Source organism: Eucalyptus grandis, chromosome 9 (assembly GCF_016545825.1).
Source record: "Eucalyptus grandis isolate ANBG69807.140 chromosome 9, ASM1654582v1, whole genome shotgun sequence".
In the NCBI taxonomy this organism is placed as follows: domain Eukaryota; kingdom Viridiplantae; phylum Streptophyta; class Magnoliopsida; order Myrtales; family Myrtaceae; genus Eucalyptus; species Eucalyptus grandis.
Genome location: NC_052620.1, coordinates 24,868,317 through 24,888,482, shown reverse-complemented (window position 1 = coordinate 24,888,482; position 20,166 = coordinate 24,868,317). Strand labels below are relative to the sequence as shown.

The 20,166-nt window shown below is 40.5% G+C and overlaps 1 long non-coding RNA gene and 2 pseudogenes across 1 annotated transcript; 2 read left to right on the top strand and 1 right to left on the bottom strand.

Moving 5' to 3' along the window:
- Positions 1–3,993: 3,993 nt before the first annotated feature.
- On the bottom strand, positions 3,994–6,038 carry LOC108956694. Its single transcript, XR_001982994.2, has 2 exons — positions 5,742–6,038; positions 3,994–4,286 (listed from the first exon to the last, which is right to left on the bottom strand). It is a non-coding gene; the product is annotated as an uncharacterized LOC108956694 (long non-coding RNA).
- Positions 6,039–7,360: 1,322 nt separating this feature from the next.
- Positions 7,361–8,822, top strand: LOC104429051 (annotated as a pseudogene).
- An 8,088-nt stretch (positions 8,823–16,910) lies between these two features.
- On the top strand, positions 16,911–19,807 carry LOC104418713 (annotated as a pseudogene).
- The last annotated feature ends 359 nt before the right edge of the window (positions 19,808–20,166 follow it).

Here is a 20,166-nt window from a genome sequence, read left to right as displayed (position 1 = left end):
GAAGCCAAAGGAAGAGTTGGATCCTACTCCAATTCACGCCATGTCGATTCAAGCACTCTTCCCCGAGGTTGAGTACGCATCGCATGCTCCACCCAAGCCAAAGATGGTGCCGCAGGCCAACCCCGATGTGATCATAGAAGGTTGCGGTCCATCATACGTGAGTGTCCGCACCAAGCGAGGTCAAAACAAGAAAGCTCGTGCCAAAGTCCGTGCTCATACCAAGAAGGCTGCCCGCCAAGCTGTGAGCGACGAGGATGTCGCTCAATTGAGTGGGGGAGAATGTCACGAGCCGAAAGAAGGTCGACCCGAGAGGTTCCTCGAAGTCGACCGTGACTCGTCCGTGGTAGACCTCCTACGCTCACTCAAATTCCCAACGAGCCTTCTCCCCGAAGTTTCTAGAAGACTCTAGCTTCATTTATGTCGGTGGCTAGTAGTTGGCATTTATGTCTAGTAGTTGAATACTTATGTCGGTAGTTGAGGCGGTGCGATCTCGTCCGCTGATAGAATTCTAGATCAATGGTTGTAATCCGAGGCCCTTAACTATAAAAAGGGGTGTCCTCCTTCATTTGTAAGCATCTACTACTTCCGTAATACAAAGCAAAATTTCTTTCCAGAGCTCTTCTCTCTAGATCCTTTCTATCTCTACGATCCGGGTAAGGCGAGCGAGTGAGCGTTCGTGTGGAGCAAGGCTTGACTTAGGTGCTTCGGCGATCCAATCCGATCCTAAAGTGCCCAAGTCACCGCGCGGTCACGATCCCAATCAATCAGCCCATGACACTCGCCTATCTAAGGAGGCCCGAGCTCGCTACTCGCTTGGCTCGCCATCTATCAGGTAAGTGGCAAGCTAGGCTCAAGCTCAAGGCTCGCTTGTAGCCGGTCGCCAACGATCGTCGTGGCTGGTAAATGACCAAGACAGAACTTTAAAAAAAAAAAAAAAGGAAAGGAAAAAGAATTAAAAATTCAATTTTTTATTTAGAAAAAAAAAAGATAAAAAGGTTAACATGAGTATGAGATAAAAGCAAGTGATTGGGGAAAATGTTTTCAACTTTCCGCTATCTTAGAAGACTTTTTTCCCTTCATGAAAAATGGTTTCCCCAACTAATTCATTTTCCATTAAACGAACAACAGAAAATCCAGAAAATATTTTATGCAAAACAAATGGGGTTTAAGTTCCAAATCTGGTTGCTAGTCAGACAATTGTGCTTGTCTCGCTGACGGTTGCCCAAAGTTAATGAGGATGGCCGAGGGTCGTCAAGGGTCTAGGTTCAATTGTCCATTGTAGGTCTTGATCGTCGATAATATGGATTTGTGAGGATCTGGAATGTTGAGGTCGTGCGACCCTCGACGTTGTCTCGCTTGGCTTCTTCGACGGGTCAATCATTGCCAGGGTTAGATTTGCCTCAACCGGTCTGCTTCCACGATGGTTGCGAGCAATGAATACTCTCACAATGAATACCCTTATTCTCTAGTTCTAGTTCAACGAGTATTCCTCTCTTGTCCCTATTTTATTTTCGCTTCAAAGCTATTCCGCAATAAATATATATTTATTTATATTCATCGAACCAAACGGTATTTATTTTAAATTAATGAACCATAAATAATTATTTTTTTGGGAAAAGAATTCAAAACTCTTCCAAAATTGCACCCTTAACGAATCATATCATTTGATGAATAAGATGACAATTGTAACATATAAAGACCTTGAATAATTTCTTTAAAAAAAAAAAAAAAAGAACAAAGACATTCCGAGAAAGATGAAACGCTTCACAAGAATCACACCAATGGCTAAGTTAAAATACCAACCGGCGGTTCCCAAGGGAAAAAAAAAAAATAGAGAGGGAAACGAGGAGGGTGAGTGTCACGTGACTCGTGAGGGCGAGCGGAAGTCGAAAGATTCGAGAGCATCGCGGAATTGAATGACTCGGACCGTGTCGCCACCCGCCCGGGGGTCTCTTATCCACTTCGAGGAATTTAGAAATGGCGATGGACGCAGCCGCAGGTTCATGTCCGAGATTGCAGAGCCAAAGAGAAGAAGAAGAAGAAGAAGAAGAAGAAGAAGAAGAAGAAGAAGAAGAAGAAGAATAATGAAGGTGGGAGTGCTTCATGGAGCTCCTGGCGCGACCCTACTTCCCCTGCCACGCGCCAGAGCTGCCGTCAAATGCTCTTCCTCTTCTTCCGGTACTCTCTCCCCCTTTCTCTCTCTCTCGGTGAAATTTTCCTTTTCCCCACTTTTTCCCGGTTAAATTACTCGCGGATAAAAGACCCATTTCTCTGTTTCGTTAAGCTTTGGATGGTACTGAAGTAATCTCAATGCGTTGATTGAATTTGCCAGATCCCGACGACTTAGTCGTGAACCCCCCCCGATTTCTTTTGGGGGGGGGCAATGCGGATGTGGTGATGCCTTTCGAGATCGGATTGAGTTGAGCTTGTCTTTCTTTTGAGTGAGTGTATTGGAGTAGTAACGTCTAGGGAGCACGTGCGATTGAATAACAGCACCTTTCATTCAAGCTGGGCTTTATGCTTCGGCTGGCCGACAATGAATGATGGATTGTGGTTAACAGAATGACTTAATTTTATCTGAGGCGATGTTAATTTGTTCAATGCCGACAGAATAGCGGCATGAAGCTGAAGTTCTAATCACTATGGTTAAGCTTTCATTAGTTATAGCATGTATGATATGCTCGCTGATGGTTCCTTCTCGAGGCGGGGCTCAAATATTTTCTGAAAGATTTGGTTTAGGCGATTGCGTACTCAGAGCTAAACATCTTCCCTATTGGGTTTGAAAACTGACATGTTTGCGGTGACATCTCGATGCTTTAGAAAATGATAAGCTCGTGTTATGAAATTTTTTTCCCCTTCCCATCGTTGGTTTTTTATTTTCTGTATTATTGTTGTTCGGTCCTTTTCATCCTTAAGCTGAGTTGCTTGGGAATTTGTCAATCAAAATGCAGGCCATTTATTATTCATCAAGGATGTGGCTGCCACTGAGCCTCCTAAGCATCTTCATTATTTGCTAAAAGTGCTTCAAACGAGAGGTAGCTTTAAGTCAAACCTTGCTCCCTTGGATTGATGATGTGTTGCTCACTGTACATTATATTTTATGCTTTGTGGAGAGGATGATTTCAAATATAGGGCATGATTTGTCTGGAGTGAAACTTGTCATGGCTGTCTTCATTGGTATTGACCAACCTTTGAGCAAGAAATTGTTGATATCCTTTATGCCTAGCATCCTAGTTATATAAGGAAGAGGTACTCATAAAAAAAAGTCATATGAGGAAGGGACGATTACTCTTTTCTGTTGCCAGCCGCCCTGTGTTCTAAAGTTGGACAGAGTTCATCACTTATTAGGTTAACATTAAAAAAAAAAATGGATCAAGCGATGAATGTTTTGACTTTATGGAAGTTAGGACTTTTAACATGGAGTCTAATTCTCCACATGTCTCTAGCATCGAGAAACCCTAAAAGGACCACACCATGGCCTTCGAAAAAATTAAGTTTTTAGCTAACATTGTCTATTCATTCTACCATATAGTTTTCAATCCTTAATCAAAATCAATGGCTTGCAATTCAACCCGAATATAAGGCAGAACAAGCTTTGATGCTCTAAATAGAAAATAGACTCACCATGACATTAATCAATAAATGCAATTTTATAGGGATTGGAAACCAATTCCATTGACCCACTCAAGAACCAAACTGGACTGGTAGTCAGTTCTCAAGTAGATCCATAGAACTAATAGGCGGATCATTCGGAACCTATACTTAGTGGGCAGTTCTCATATCCAAGATGAGAGCCGCCCACTCGAACTATACTCACCTCTACTGATGAGCACTGCCAGGGTTTGTGTCACGCCCCGATCCTCAGGCACGCATACATCCTTCTACTTGGTCGATTTTAGAATGTGATATCCCAGGATTATGTATCGCCAACCCTTTCATTTATTAAGCACATGCGGAAGCATTTATGAATCCCCAGACAACAAAACAATGGGATAGAAAAGCAGGCCATATTTTTCATATTGAAATCTACAACCGAACCTTTATACATGGCATTAGACAGAGCACTTCACAAACTATTCACAACTTCGAAGTCTCACTCTATCTACACATATACAAAGGGTTCACCAAGAGATGGGATTTCAATCCTCATCCGATTCATACTCAGGATCATCCTGATCCTCTTCTGACTTCATCATTCTTCGCTGAGCTCACATCCTTCAAGCTCTTCATCATTTTCCGACTCATCGTCCTCTTATGGTTCCTCCTCCACAGGCTCATCTACAGGCCTGAATGTTGTCCCACAACCGGGATGAGACTACGTCTCAGCAAGTTCTACCCCACCAAGACTCGATTAGGAAACCAATACGCTAACCGGGTTGCCTATGCACACATGGGTCAGAGGACTTACCTTGGCCTCAGATTCCACATGTATATTAGCACAGTTCAATAGGTACTCAAGTAATCACATCACATATCGATATCTCAATCAATCGACCTAGTTGATTTCATGTCAATCTGATCATTCCTCGGTCATTTCAGTTCAATCAATCAGATTACGACATCAGATCAAAGCAATGATCAATCGACCTAGTCAATTACATATCAATTGGACCATTTCTAGGTCATCTCACTCCACACTATATAATCTCCAATAGTACACTCAGTCACAGAGCTACAGTAATGGTATCGAGCGTCTATTCGCCAAGGTGATGTACAATAAACACTTTATGTGCATGCTCTTAGGCATTCCAATTACCTTCAGCCACACGAGCACAATACTCGACACACAGAAATACGGCCACGCAGACACGATCTACGCCACACAGACATGTTCTACGCCACACAGGCATGATCAATTATCGCCACACAGGCCTAATATATTATCGCCACACAGGCCTGATATATATTCAGCAATTTACGTACATCCTCTAAGGCATCCTATATGCCAAAGCGATGTAATAGTCGCCGAGGCACGTCACACAGCATTTCTTCTCATCTTTTATCATACTCAATAAAATATCGTGCGTAGGCACACGGTTGGCCTTAGCGAAAATATAATATTTTCCTTTCTATAACTCCCACATTTTCTGTAGTCCCCTCAAATATTTTTGGCATGATCAACCAATGCCCGGTTATTTTTCAATTAATAACCAAAGATTATTCAATTAAAGAATAATTTTCAATTTCACAAATAATTCATTTCAACACAAAATAAAGCTCAATTAAATCAACGGACTACGCCACGACAATCAACATAAAATTCCGGTCGCTAGCCATCCAAGTTGAATTTCCGGAAAATAAATAATTAATTAATTAATTTCGAAAATTAATAATTAATTACAATAAATCCAATTTAGCTCAAATTGGCGTTCAATTAAATAAACGGACTTCACCACGATCATCAGCATAAAATTTTGACCACCGGCCATCCCGCTGAATTTCTGAAAATAATTAATTAATTAAATTAATTTCGAAAAATAATATTTAATTACTAAAAATTCCAATTACGCCCGAATTGCCAAATTGAAGTCCGATAAGGGTTGGAAAAATCTCGAGTTACCTTCAATAAATAGTAGACCACGTCTACTTGCTAAATGCACACTCAATTCATCTAATTCGCATCACAATTGACTAATAACCGTTAATCCATACTAATCTAACCACCTAAACCTAATTAATTAAAATTAATCAACCATTAAGCATCATTAATCTACTAAGCAAGAATTAGTGAGATTACTCACCAGAATCGCACACAAATCGGACCAATCCGGGGACGGCGCGAGGAACGATAAACTCCAAAGCACGGCTCGGGTTCGGGGCCCGGAACGGCCCAAAGCGGGCCTTGAACAGTGCTGGAAACCCACTTTTCCATCCACTGTTCTTGGCTGGACGAAGCTCGTCCGGTGGCTAAGCTGGCAAAGCGGGGCCTGCGGAGGGTGAGGGGAGCTCTGGTGAGGCCGAACGGTGGCCGGAGGGGATCGGGCTGCGGAAGGCTGGGCAGAGACAAAACAGGGCTAGGGTCGCACGGCAAGGACGGCAGGACGGTGGAGAGGGCAGGCGGTCGCGCGGCTGCACGCGTGTGCGCGCGAGGGAGGGCGACCGGCGACGATGGCAACTCCGACTCTAGGCAGCGTCAGCTGCTGCTTCTGTTTCTACTTCCGTCGGAGCTTCACACGAAACAGAGAGGAGGAGGAGAGCTTCGACGACGGCTAAAAGGAGTGAGGGAGAGGCGGAGGTGAACGGCGAGCGGTGGAGTGCACCGGCGACACGCGGGTGGTGGAGTGTGGGCGGCGACAACGAGCTGGTCCGGTCTTCATCTTCTCTCGGTGGCTTATGTTCTTCCTCTGCTTCTGTCTTCGTTCGAACGGAGGGGGAGAGAGAGAGAGTGTCGAGAGAGGGAGAGAGAAGAAGAGATAAGAGAGAGAAGAGAGAAAGGATAAGTGTTTGAAAAGTCAAAAGAAAAGAAAAAGGGGAAGCAAAGTGGAAGCCAGCTAGCATTCGGTGGAGGGGGGGCAATTCGCATGAGGGAAAAGAAAAAGAGAGAGAGGGAGAGAGAGAAAGAGAGAGAAGGGTTCGGCCAAAAAGGGAGGGGAGAAAAAGAAAAGAAAAGGGTGTTTGGCCCAAAAAGGAAAAGAAATGGGAAATGGGAAGAAAGTTAAGAGAATTTCTTAAAATAGAAAATTCTCATCCCAATTTCTTTTTAATAAGCTCAATTAATCCCACAAGAAATTCCAAACTAGAGTTCTTGATCCCCACTTGCATTTCTGCATCCAAATTCCCTCTTGAATCTCTCTTAATTAACTCTCACAAAAACCAATTGATATCTCCATTATCAAATTGATTATTTTCCTTATCCAAAAATCCCTTATGCTTCTCAATTCCACAACCAGAATTAATCCGCGGCTTCAACTGAACGAAAATGACCCTAACCTGACTTTTTCCCAAAAAGTCTCAGTTGTCGGAAAAATCTTCTGAGACTGAGTCGTGGATTCTAGAATTTATTGTGACATGACAGAATTTTCAATTTCTGAAATCGAACTTGAATTCGCAGTTAATTTCCATTTGGCACGTTTTTAGCGTAACTTAGGCTACTAGGTGGTTTTCAGAAATTTTTAAGGCAAATGACCCATGGTCGATTTTCTTTGAACCACTATGAACCCATTCAACTCAATGGTGACTCTCGATTGTCGTGAAAATCCCAATGATTCAATTACGGACATAGGGTACTAAAACGACAGTAAAATAAAATTAGTGTCGGTCGACGAGAATTTTTCAATTTAGTGGAGTCACCCACGATCGGCCATACATTTCAGTCAAACAGACCTATCTCGATCTTAAATCGATTTTTAACTGTGCCGCAATGGCCTCTAAAGATAAGCACAGTCGAGAAGTCAATTCTTGATCGAATTCTCAAGTTTATTACCTTAAAATTTATGAATTACTTATCCAGACAGTCTAGTTATCTCAAGAGTGATCAGCTTTGAGAATAGCCCTATAAACGCATCAACGAAATGCCCGATTAATTCAGAAGAAAACAGGTTGAGAAATTCAGGATGTCACAGTTTGTACAATTCTCAATAGCGCAACTAATACTACTTTTATCGGTCATTTATCTTGAAAAGAAGAATTCTACATGCTTTTCTTGTATTTCATGACTATCAGTGCATTTTGATTCCATGCTAATACCAAATGATGATGAATATCTTTAATTGCTTCAAAAGCACACCATTAATGATGTTCTCTTCGGGATCATATCGGCTGGCTTGGTCAAATACTTGGACCACCGATTTCCCAATGGTAAAAAGGGAATAGCATTTCCGACAATTCACACGATTTTTGTCAATTCAAAGGCGACGAATCTCGACTGACTAAAAAGCTCATTTTCCTTTGTCAGCCGTGCGGGAAGGACTTAAATAACCGGAGTGGCAATGGTTAATCTGCGAGAACAACCCGGATTGCAGGTGATTCTCTCCTTTTTTTGGCCATCTAACTGAAGTTGATTGAATTGAAGTGTGGTGCTGGTATTATTCAGGAACTATCCAATTTGATGAAACACAACCTGGGTCTGCAGTGGGGCAACAAGGTCGGGATGCTCCCTCCTTCCTGTTCACTACCACAGAAGCTGCGGCGACCCTCTCGAATACCTGAGAAAAGCCAAGTCGATGATTGACTGGAAGAAGAAATCCCTGGAGGATCACTTCTCGTACAAAATCAGGGAAATGGTCATGCCTTATCTAGGAGCACATGTAAGGATCAGTTCGCGCTTCTGCAATTTGGGAAACAGAACGACAGTAAGCTGACAAACGCACAACCTGTCTTTGTTTTTGCTGATGCAGGCTGCGACCCTGCTCAACTACAGGATCTTCTGCAACACCACGTTCACCATCTCGAACATGTTCGGCCTGCACAAGGAGATCGCAGCTGTCGGCAACCACATTACGTACATAAAGGTGAACGTTTTGGGTTTACCCCACGTAAGGCTCCAAAATACTCGCGCCTCATCATTTCGCTCTCTTCCTTCTTTTTCAGAGGTATCTAGAATGAAATCTTTGTCAGGACTGATGTGGGGCGTTTGAGAGGCGATGTATGCAGGCACTCACATTGCACATGGTGAGCTATGCGGGGAGGGCGGACATGCAGATTCAGGTGGCCAAGAACATCATCCCGGACCCTGAATTTCTGGCCAAGTGCTTTGAGGGTGCTCTACTCGAAATGAAAGCAGCAGCTTCTACTGCCTTGAATTCAAAGAAGTAAACAGGGAAACATTCCTGTGATGTTAGGAGGAGAAATCTGTATGTTATTCTTATATGTGTGGGATTAGACACGGGGATCAAAAGAATTGATCCCACTTATATGATGTTCTGTTGGGACAAGAAGAACCATTTTAGGCCATTAATCCGAACTTCATCTCATGTCTTACTTGATCGATGAAGTTAGTATGGCGTTCCTTGAGCTCGAGATCTATCCACTCGATGTTGAGCTCCATGCAATTGAAAGAGAAATGAAGAGAATAAAGTTGATTGTACGACAAATAAAGCTAGGTACATTAAATTTTAAAATGATGGGACTGGTCTTCACTATTTGAATGTCCACTTATGTCTACGTTTAATCACATCACTTTAACACAATTTATACATCAATCTTGCACAACTAACATCGAAAATTATTCCTCGTATTTAGTTGGTTTACAACAGTCATGCATTGATGATGGATGTCTCAATCGCTGCACGCAAATTTTATTTATTTTTTATGTGAACAAATGTAGACAGAAGTGGACATTCAAATAAAAGAAACCTGCCCCATTGTTTTAAAATTTAATGTACCCAGCTTTATCCGCCATGCAACAGTCGAAAATTATATATCAATCTTGCGCATCAAACATCAAAGATTATTGCTCGTTGTCTTTGATTGGTTTATAGCAATCATGCATTGATGATGGATGTCTCAACCGCTCTACGCATTTTTTTCCCATATTTTTGTCAAAATAAACTTAGGCTGTACGTGGCTTCGGGAGGGACTTTCGGTCTTCATTGTCTTTTGAGTGAAAACTGTAGTGTTTTGGTAAATTTTTTGTGGATCAATTCGACTCAAAGCTACCATTGCCTAAGCCTAGAGCCCGAGGCAACTCCTCCTTGTTTTGGCTTTGCAATGTTCTCGAATTTCTTTTTTAGGGTCAGCAGATAACATTTTCGAATTCCTATTTCCTATCTTTCCCTCGTTTCTACCGTTCTTCGTCTCTCTCAACACCAGTCACTTTGAATTCCGGTCGACGTGAGCCCAAAGTCAATGGTCATCGAGAGATGGTTGACGATTGCCGAGATTCGAGTTTGCGGGACTTGGGTTCATCTTCTCCCTCGCTGTTCATCTTCTTCCTATCTAAGTCCCAGATTCGGTCGCTGGTTTGACCGTTCACTTAACGGTTGTGCTCGGCTCGCCAATGGTTCCCAGCAGTTGACGAGCGTGGCTGAGGGTCGCCAAGGGTCTGGGTTCGAGCGTTTGGGTCATCGATCGTGGGTCATGGTTGCCAAGCATATGGGTTCACGAGAGTCTAGGTTGCTAAGGTCGTCCAACCCTCAGTGCTGTGGCTTCTTCGACAGCTCGATTGTTGTATGATGCCGATCCGGCCTCATATATGACTGCGGACCAAGCACAAATATAAGTACGGCCTTATGCGAGTTTCTTTTGCACACGTAATCATCATATGATAAGTTCATCTTCTAAAACACCATTAGTAAGTTCAAGAACAATGCAAAAAATTTGTCCTTGCGGTTATAATTGGATTTGTTATGAGCGAATTTGGGGATCGAGTCAATCAAATTGTTACAAATTGTTATTCTCATACTAACAATAGACCTAATTATTTCATGAACGGTTCGAAATGACTCAACTTTTTCAGTATACATATAGGTGGAGATTCGTAAGTTTTTCGAATTATTAATAGTAGAATAAGTGTCCTTACCAAAAAAAAAATATATATATATATATATATAGTAGAATTAGTGTGCCTAATTTCTTGTAGGTAAGATACAAGCATTAAGTTTTGCCCTTTCTAGCGGCCCAGCCTTATTTGCATTTCAGGACTCATTTCGATTGTGATATAACTAGTAAGACAATGTTTGTTAGTCTAGACAAAAGTCATGGTAAAATAAAATATATCTTATTAGACGTTTGAATCCTATCTAATACAAGATAAAGTTAGATAATAAGAGGGATATGACTAGATAAAAATATCCCACAAGAAGATGGGATAAATATGGATATGATTTCCTACATCTATGGTACAAAAACAATTTTTCTTGAATAAAAAATTATTATATTAATAAAATCAAAATAATACTTAAATATAAATAATATTTGATTTCTAATATAAAAATTCAAAATAACTAAAAAATTATTATAACTTTTTTTTTTTTTTGTTTCTATTCGTAATAGGTATTCGAAATCTTAGTTAAAATATGGATTTGTTATTTGCTTTTCATGGAAAGGTACCAATTGAAGTCGGGGTTTATTAAAATAACAAATAGTTGAGCCAACTATTCAATGAGACGATATTAAGTATATTTCCCATCGCTTCTTCAGAAACAAGTAGGATATTTCTTTATAAAATTGTTCTCAATTTCAAATGTGCAAATTCAACTTAGATCTCTTTGTTAGCTAGGGGAAGAATTCACCCAAATCAGACCTTTTTAGGAACATATCGGAAGAGAATTTGATTTTTACGTATAAATGTATTTATATTTATTGCATATTTTGAATATATTAGTATAATTTATTATTTAATAATTTTTATTAGGTAACGATGGAAGGGATTAAAAAATAAACAGAATAGAAAAAAATTTAAAAATGGACAAATAAAAAAAATAAGTAAATAATAATGAAGTAGAAGAATCCAAATTTACAATGTACAAATTCAAACTTGAAAATTACTTTTGCCTCAACTTTTGCCTTGCCTTCTCAACTTGCCTTAGGCCTTGGCTCTCGCTCTCACGTTGTAGGCCTCGCGCTCTCACCTCGCCTCTCTGATTTCACCTTCATTGTGTCATCGTTGACCCTTGTGACACCCTAGATACGTCAAGCACTACATGTATCACATTACTTTCTTTCTTACTAATTTATTCACAAGCAAAGGCACAACAAAATAATTAAACAAGTCATATAATGACCTCACATACTTATTAACGTACAATGCATCACTTACAAATACCTCATAATATATAACACCCAGGAAGGGTTCAGTAACTCCTATCTCCACCACCAAACCCTTGCCCTCAAAAGCCTACTTGTACAACATCAATCCAACATCCAATGATCGATAACCTCCCCCAACATCAGCTCCTTGGCAATTTAACCAAGAGGACCATCAAAGCCTCTAAGCAATCCCAACCAATCACCATCGAAGATCATGTACCGTGTTACATACTAATGAGGAACCCATTTAGCAAGTTCTACGTCAACCCATACCGTAGTAGTACACTTGATATATATAAAACCATATTAGACAATACAACCTCCTCATAATCATACTCAATGTGTGATGGGACTCCAAAAAGCAGTGATGGGGCAATGGCCATCTTACATGTCTAAAAAGTAAATGAATGAGTCGAAGTCCAGCAAGTGAAATCTCTAAGTCTAAAATAGAAGTTCACTTTCACACCAACTCTACCATAACAATCATAAACATTTGGAGCAACGTAATGAAGGCAAGAACATACACCCTACCTTCTTTGCAGTACCTCACACGAATGCATGGTTATTACCTATTCAATGCACACGTATGGCATATAATTTCTTGATACATCGATATCATTTGGTTTTTTATTAACATGTATATATGTATATTCATGAGCATGCATCATCTTATTTACTCCAGCTCCCAGACACTTCCGAGTCACCCCGACACATGAGACATCTCAACATGGTTTATCCTTGCAAATATGTTTTGTTGTCGCAAATTTAGGGATTTTATAACTTCATGTGGATAAGTGTTCTAGATGATAGGGATTAGTGAATAACACAGCTTATTAAAACTGTTGTTATTTATTTTATTTAATTCAAAAATTGTAACCATTGACTATGGGTTACAAATAGCCACACCATATTCTTGCAAAAATCGCCCAAAAAGTCATAAACTTATTGTACAATAACTTTAGTTCTAAACCTTTTAATTATGCTAATTTAGTCCAAAAACTGCTTGACATTTTGCCAATTCAGTCATAAACTTTTCAATTGCACCAATTTAGTCCTAATCCTTTTAATGCATCACCAATATAGTTTTTCCGGCTAATTTTTGCCTGGAATTGTTGACCTAGCAGTCCAGTCAATGTTAAATGTCCTATGTGGCACCACTTGGCCTAACATGGACAATTTTTTAATCTTTTTAAAATGAAAAGCAAGAAAAAATTGAAAAAATCAATAAAAATAACAAAAAAAATTATATTTTAAAATTTAAAAATCATTCACATTGGCACCAGCCCTATCACGTAGGAGGACTAGCATTGACTAGACCGCTGCGTTGGCGATTTTCTGTCAAAATTAGCCAAAGAACTGTAATTTATCAAAAGCTTTAGGATTAAATTGGTAAATCGTCAAAAGGTTAGGATAAAATTGATATAATTAAAAAGTTTCAAACTGAATTAACTATTGTATAATAAGTTTGAAACTAAATTAACACAACCGAAAGTTTAGGATTGAATTGGCTACCATATATAAGTTTAGAATTTTTTGGAAAATTTTCCCCCTATTCTTTGTAAGTCCTAATCAATCAATTAAAGAACTCGATGCTCTTGCAAATTTATTTTCATTTTTACTTTTATAAGATCTATCTTTTCCGCTATATAAATATCTTTCAATTTTCGTACTTTAATTGTAGTTTATAGATCCTCGTCGTTGATTAAATTTTGATGTTGTATATTTATCATCGCGCTTTATTGTCAGTTAAATTCTGGCAAAACTTTTTATATCATCATATCAATGATTAAATTCCATTGAAGTATATGTGTTTTTTGTGTTCCATTGATACAACATTTGTCTGGAATCACCACAAACTCATCTCCTCTTAATAAAAATCAAAGATGAATTTCAGTGAAAGATATTTCGTCACGATCCAATTTCGAAAAAAGGGGCAATAAGAGTTATAAAAAAAAAAAACTATGCTCTTCATCTCCTTCTCTTCTGTATCTCTGAGTTTTGTTGAAACTTCACAATTCTTTCGTAGTTTTTGGATCATGTCAAAGCTCCATGAAGATGACAGAGAGAGTTGAAGCTCATTTTCCTCCATAACTCTTTAGTTCATGTTAAAAGTTAATGAAAGCAGCAAGGGAGCCGAAACTCATTCAACTCCTTAACTTTATGGTTCAAGTTGAAGGTGCACAAAAGTGGCAAAAGAGTCAAAGCACTATACTTTTTGGAGTCGCAAAGTTGAATGATCATGTTTCCTTTCTTACTAGTTGGCATTTGCTAGTAGAGGTACCGTGTTGATGTTACTGGAGCTTATTTATTTCTTATTATAGTTTTTTTTTTGTCAGTCATACTCTATTCCTATACTACACTCACTCTCAGACTTTTGCCCTACCTCTTGCAGGGCGTGGGAGTTGAAACCCACTCCTGAAACTTATGCGTTCCCATCCCATCCCCCCCTGAGAATGTGGAGATTTGAACCCCTCACATCCCCCTTCCATATTGGAAGAGTGGCCACTAGGGCGAATCCCAGTGATTTTTCTTATTATAGTTGAATGTGTGGATCTAGAATGCTACAATGAGCTCTTTCGCTATTTCATATTTAGATAGTACAATATTCATGGATTGATTGATAAAGCTCATTTACTGTTTAAGATTTAGATAGTAGAATAATTATGATGTGATGGAAGTTATCTTTGTTTGCACATTTGTGTTTTTTAAACTATGAATTGTGAGAGATTCTTACAATTTCCATTTATGTATTTTCAAGTTTGTACTAAATAATGGACATAATATAATATGAAACTATCCAATTTTATTATTACTATTAACCAAATAGCAAATAAGACATAGCAAAATATTTTATATCCCAGTAGTCTATTCAGTCCTATTTTGACTACAACTTCCAATGGCAAAATGCGGCTTTAATGATGACTATTGTGATCTGAAAAGTTAGTTGTTACGTACTGTCCTGTGCATTCAATACAAATCTAAGACTTGAAAACAAAAGAAAATCCTAAAGGACGAAAGGACAAGGTGGTTAGATCTTCATTTTGACTATCTACAATTGAGTATACGGCATCATTCATGTTATAGCGTATAAATATGCCTAACTAAAGCAAGACCACGAGAGATTACCGATATCCAAATGGTCCACTGGATACAAAATTCTAGATACAAAGAGAATGACATAGGAGATACCGAACAAGTTTTGACTTAGTGAAATTCATATACAAAACAATTGGAAAGCTAGAATCTTAGGGGCTGTTTAGCAACGTGCCAAACAGTGCCAAATTTTGATTTTCTGTTCTCAGGATCAGTTTGGGAACAGAATCGTGTTTGGTAAAATTTTTGTTCTCGGGAACAGATTTGGAGTGGAATCAAGAATAAATAAATAAAAAAGTTGATTCTTGTTTCGGGAACAAATTTGAGAATCAAAATCAACTCTTCTTCTTCTTCCCTTTCATCATCCTGCGACCGCCGTCCACCACCGCCTACCACCATCCATCGCCGACTGCCATCTGCCAATCCGACGAGCTCACTGAAGGCAAGCCCAACCACCGGCTCAACCTCGCCAATGGCCGGGCGGGCCTCACCCAGCCCCAGCGAGGCTCGCCGCCATTGGCGAGGCCAAACCTCGCCGGGGTTGGGCAAGCCTCGCGATGCCCAGCCCGCCGATGGCCGGGTGGGCCTCGACTAGCACTAGCGAGGCTTGCCTGGCCATCGGCGAGGCTCACCCAACCTCGCCAATGGCCAAGTAGGCCTCACCTAGCCCTGGCAAGGCCAGCCTGGCCACCGGTGAGGCTAGGCGAGCCTCGCCTAGCTACCGGTGAGGCTCGGCCAACGAGAGTCGACCTCACCAAGGGCCAGCGACGCTCCGATGAGGTCGCCGATCAGGCGACCGGCCACAAGAAGAAGAAGAAGAAGAATAATGAGAAAAGGGGGAAAAAAAGTAAAAAAGTAAAATATTTATTTAAAAATTAAAAGAAATTGATTTAGAACAGAATCAATGAGCACGGCACTAAACACAATTCTATTCCAGAATAAGAAATTTTGGACAGTTACCAAACGGCTTAAAATGCTCAAAATTTGTTCCCGGGAACAGAATAAAAAAAAAATCATTTCTAATCAGAACTATTTCCGGAAACAGAATCGTTACCAAATGTGCCCTTATCGAATGATTTGATCTTTGACTACCCCACTTAAAGGTTCACAAAGCAGACTTATTCACAAGCCGACGTAATCGACCTTTTCATGCAAGTGTTAGAGCCTCTTTTAGCTGTCGGTTTTTAGAAAGAGACCATCGACTTAATAAATGCTTGGCGAAATGATGCTAACACCAGCGGCTCCTGCTGCGTGAAGACAAACCGCTCGTGGATATCATTTCTCCCCGTCTCTTCTTCCAGTTAAGTTCTCTCAACAGGTGCAGCCAACATATTCTCAAGCAAATGCCCCGAGAGAGCCTCGCGCAACCTCGCCTGAAAATTCCAAATCCAATACTCTCGCACTCCTTCCCCTTTCCTACCTCACGGACAAAAGTTTCGATTTATAGACTACACCTTTAGATTCTGATTCGTGTGCGAGCCGCCAGCACTGTTGTTATTTTCTCACCATCCCAACCGTACTGAAGATTCCCTCCTTTTCAATCTTCACGCAGGCATGGGGTCCCCGGAGAACGGCTCCGACGAGCCCCTGACACCGGGAGGACGCCTGTTCCTGCAGAAGGAGATGAACCAGGTAATCTACAGCGCCATCGGCATGGCGCAACCCCTCGATGTTGAGGCCCTCAAGTCGGCGATCCAGAGCTCCCCCATGTTTACGCACCCTGGTTCCCGCGGCCTCATGGTGCGGGACTCCGCAGCCGAGAGCATTGGAGGAGGACCCATGTGGACATTAACCGCCATGTCGTCCCAGTCCACGGCCCCATCGCCGAAGGCCTCTCGACGAGGTAGCTGTCAACGAGTACCTCGGCGACCTGTCCACCGACTCACCGGGGCTCCTAGGCGACGACAAGCCCCGTGGGACGTCCACCTTCGATGGCCCACCGGTGCATGGTGTTCCCGGATCCACCATGCACTCGGCGATGGGATCTTGCTGATGTCAATGTTCCCGGCCTCGTGCCGGCAGTGGACGACCCCGGGCGCTGCCGACAATCGGTCCTCCGTCATCGCCTAAGAGGAGGACGGGTGGCGCGGCGAGTGGTGGAAGGCAAGTGAGTGGGGGTGTTGGGGGTGATGTGGTTCACATTGGTCTTTGTGGTGGAGTTCGTGCTACGAGCATGTGGATGAGTGATCGGAGGACGCCGGTGAGCGGTGGCGCAGGGGTGGAACACTGGCCGAGGAAGCTGGCCACGGCGAAGTTTTTGCTGGAGGACATGAAAGTGGTCAAGTCGGCGGTGGCAAATGCGGTCAGTTCCAAAGTTTTACATGTTTATCGCCCAAAAAGAATAATAGCACCACATATTCAATACTTTTCTAGATAAGTACTCAAAAAGTCCTAAAACTTATCATAAAAGTGTAATTAAGTTCTAAAATTTATAAATAAATAAATAATATATATATATATATATATATAATCAAGTTATAAAACTTATTAAATTGTTACAATCGAGTTCTTCTTTTAACTTATTTTATTTAGATTAACAGAAAATCTGACATTTGTTTTTTATTATTTTCCCCCTTCTACGTGGCAATGATGTGACTTAAATTATAATTTATTTAAACAAAATATTATTTAAATAAAATAAAATTGTATTTCAAAAAAAAAAGGAAAAAAATTTAAGTTATAGGCAAGGGCCCTTGCCATTGCTGGCCCCGAAATAAGAAAAAGGAAAGAAAAATTAAGTTATTGGCAAGGGCGGCAGACCCTTGCCGCCCCTGTCCCATTGGCCCTTTCTAGTGATGGGGTGGCCAGCAGCAAGGGCCTCTACCCTTGCCTTGGCTCTTATATTTGTGTTTTTCTTATAAATATTTTTTATTTTATTGAATTTAGCTTATGACTAAAAAAGTAGTATTAAATCCAAAACGACATTGTTTGAGCCTAGTGTTCTATGTTTTTGCCATGTCATCACCACATAAAAGAGAAAAATTATTTTAAAAAGTCACGTCATTATTTTCCGTTAGTTTAAGACGAAGTTAACAGAAAGACTCAATTATATTAGTTTGATGGATTTTAGAACTCGATTGCACATTTTGTAAGTATTAGGATTCAATTGCATTTTCGTGACAAGTTTTAAGACTTTTAGTAAACATATTCCATTTTCTAATATGTTCAATTTTTACTTTATGCACAATCATTTTTTTCAATGTGATCCCTATTAATATTTTTGTTCAAATTACAATTTTCATTAAAAAAAAGTATGACGGGCCAATAAATTGTAGTTAAAGGATGTAATGGAGACATGGCATGTTTATAATTTTTTTTAGTAATGCAAAACAATCATATTTAAAAGGATTAATACTACGAAAACTCCAAACGAATACAATTACGACAAATTTACCAAAACCCAATTTTTTGGCCAAAAAAACCCCAAACTATGATAGATCTATCTAAACTAATTTTTTAACTACTAAAAACTTTAAATTGATATATTTGTAACAAATATACTGTGCGTTAATTTCCATTAAATTGGATTCACATCACAAAAAAAAAAAAACAAAACAAAACAAAATTAGTACAACTATGACAAATTGAAGTAATCCTAATCATTGTTGGCAATTCCAAGGGCTGGCTGGGATTGCTTGAATGACCCCCAGGGTTGGCTGACCCTGGTGAGTGCACGACTCTCTCAGCTGGGATTTCTTGTATTTCATTATTACAAATGCATTTTGATGTACTCAGCTTCCAGATGATGAATCTCATTCATTGCTGCAAATGCAGACCATTAACGATGTTCTCTTCGGGATCATATCGGCCGGCTTCTTCAAATACTTGGACCACCGATGTCCCAACGGTAAAAAAGGAATAGCATTTCCGACGATTCACTCCATTTTTGTCAATTCAAGGGCAATGAATCTCGACTGACTCAAATGCTCATTTGCCTTTGTAAGCTGTGCGGGAAGGGACTCGACTAACGGGAGTGGCAGCTGTTAACTTGCGAGAACAACCGGGATTGCAGGCGAGTCTCAATTTTATTTTATTTTTGGCCTTTTAACTGAAGTTGATTAAATTGAAGTGTGGTGTTGGTATTAACCAGGAACTAACCAATTTGATGGAAGGCGACCCGGGACTGCGGTGGGGCAACAAATTCGGGATTCTCCTCCTCCCCGTTCGCTACCACAGAAGCTGCGGCGACCCTCTCGAACACGTGAGAAAAGCTAAGTCGATGATTGACCGGAAGAAGAAATCCCTGGAGGCTCACATCTCCTACAAAATCGGGGATATGGCCACGGCTTATCTAGGAGCACGTGTAAGGATAAGTTCGCGCTTCTGCAATTCAGAAAACAGAACGACAATATGCTGACTAACGCGCAATCTATACTTGTTTTTGCTGATGCAGGCCTCGAGCCTGCTCAACTACAGGATCGCCTGCAACACCACGTTCAGCATCTCGAACGTGTTCGGCCCGCACGAGGAGATCGCGGTCCTTGGCAACCCCATCACGTACATTAGGGCGAACACCTCTGGTTTTCCCCACGTAAGGCTTCAAAATACTCGCGCCTCATCGTCTCTCTTTTCCTTCTTTTTCTGCGGTATCTGGAATGAAATCTTTATCAGGACTGATGTGGGGTGTTTGAGATGCGGTATATGCAGGCACTCACGATGCACATGGTGAGCTATGCGGGGAGGGCGGACATGCAGATTCTGGTGGCCAAGGACATCATCCCCGACCCTGATTTCCTGGCCAAGTGCTTTGAGGATGCTTTGCTCGAAATGAAAACCGCAGCTTCTACTGCCTTGAAGATATAAACAGTGAAACATTCCTGCGATGTTAGGAGGGAAAATCGGTATTGTACTCTTTATGCATGTGTGAAAAATTGATCCCACTTATATGATGTTCTCTTGGGACAAATAGAGCATCTTAGACCATCGATCAGAATTTCGTCTTATGTCTTACTTGATCGATGAAATAAGTTAGGTATTCCTCGAGTTCGGGATCTACCCACTCGATATTGGGCTCCACACGATTGAATAAGGCAATGAAGAGAACTAACTCGATTGTCTAGCAAATAAAGCTAGGTTCATTAATATTAATTTGATGGGACGGGCTTTTGTTATTTGAATGTCCACTTATGTCTATATTTGATCACATCACATTAACATACATTTATATATTGATCTTGCATACCTAACATAAAAATTTATTACCTATTGTTTTTTTTTTTTTTTTTTTTTCGGTTACAATAGTCGTGCATTGACGATAGATGCCTCAATCGCTCCACGAATATTTTAATTTCTTTTCCATATTTTTAACAAAACAAGGTTCGACTGCGTGTGGCTTCGGAAGGGACTTTAGGTCTTCAATGTCTTTCCAGCGAAAATTGTAGTGTT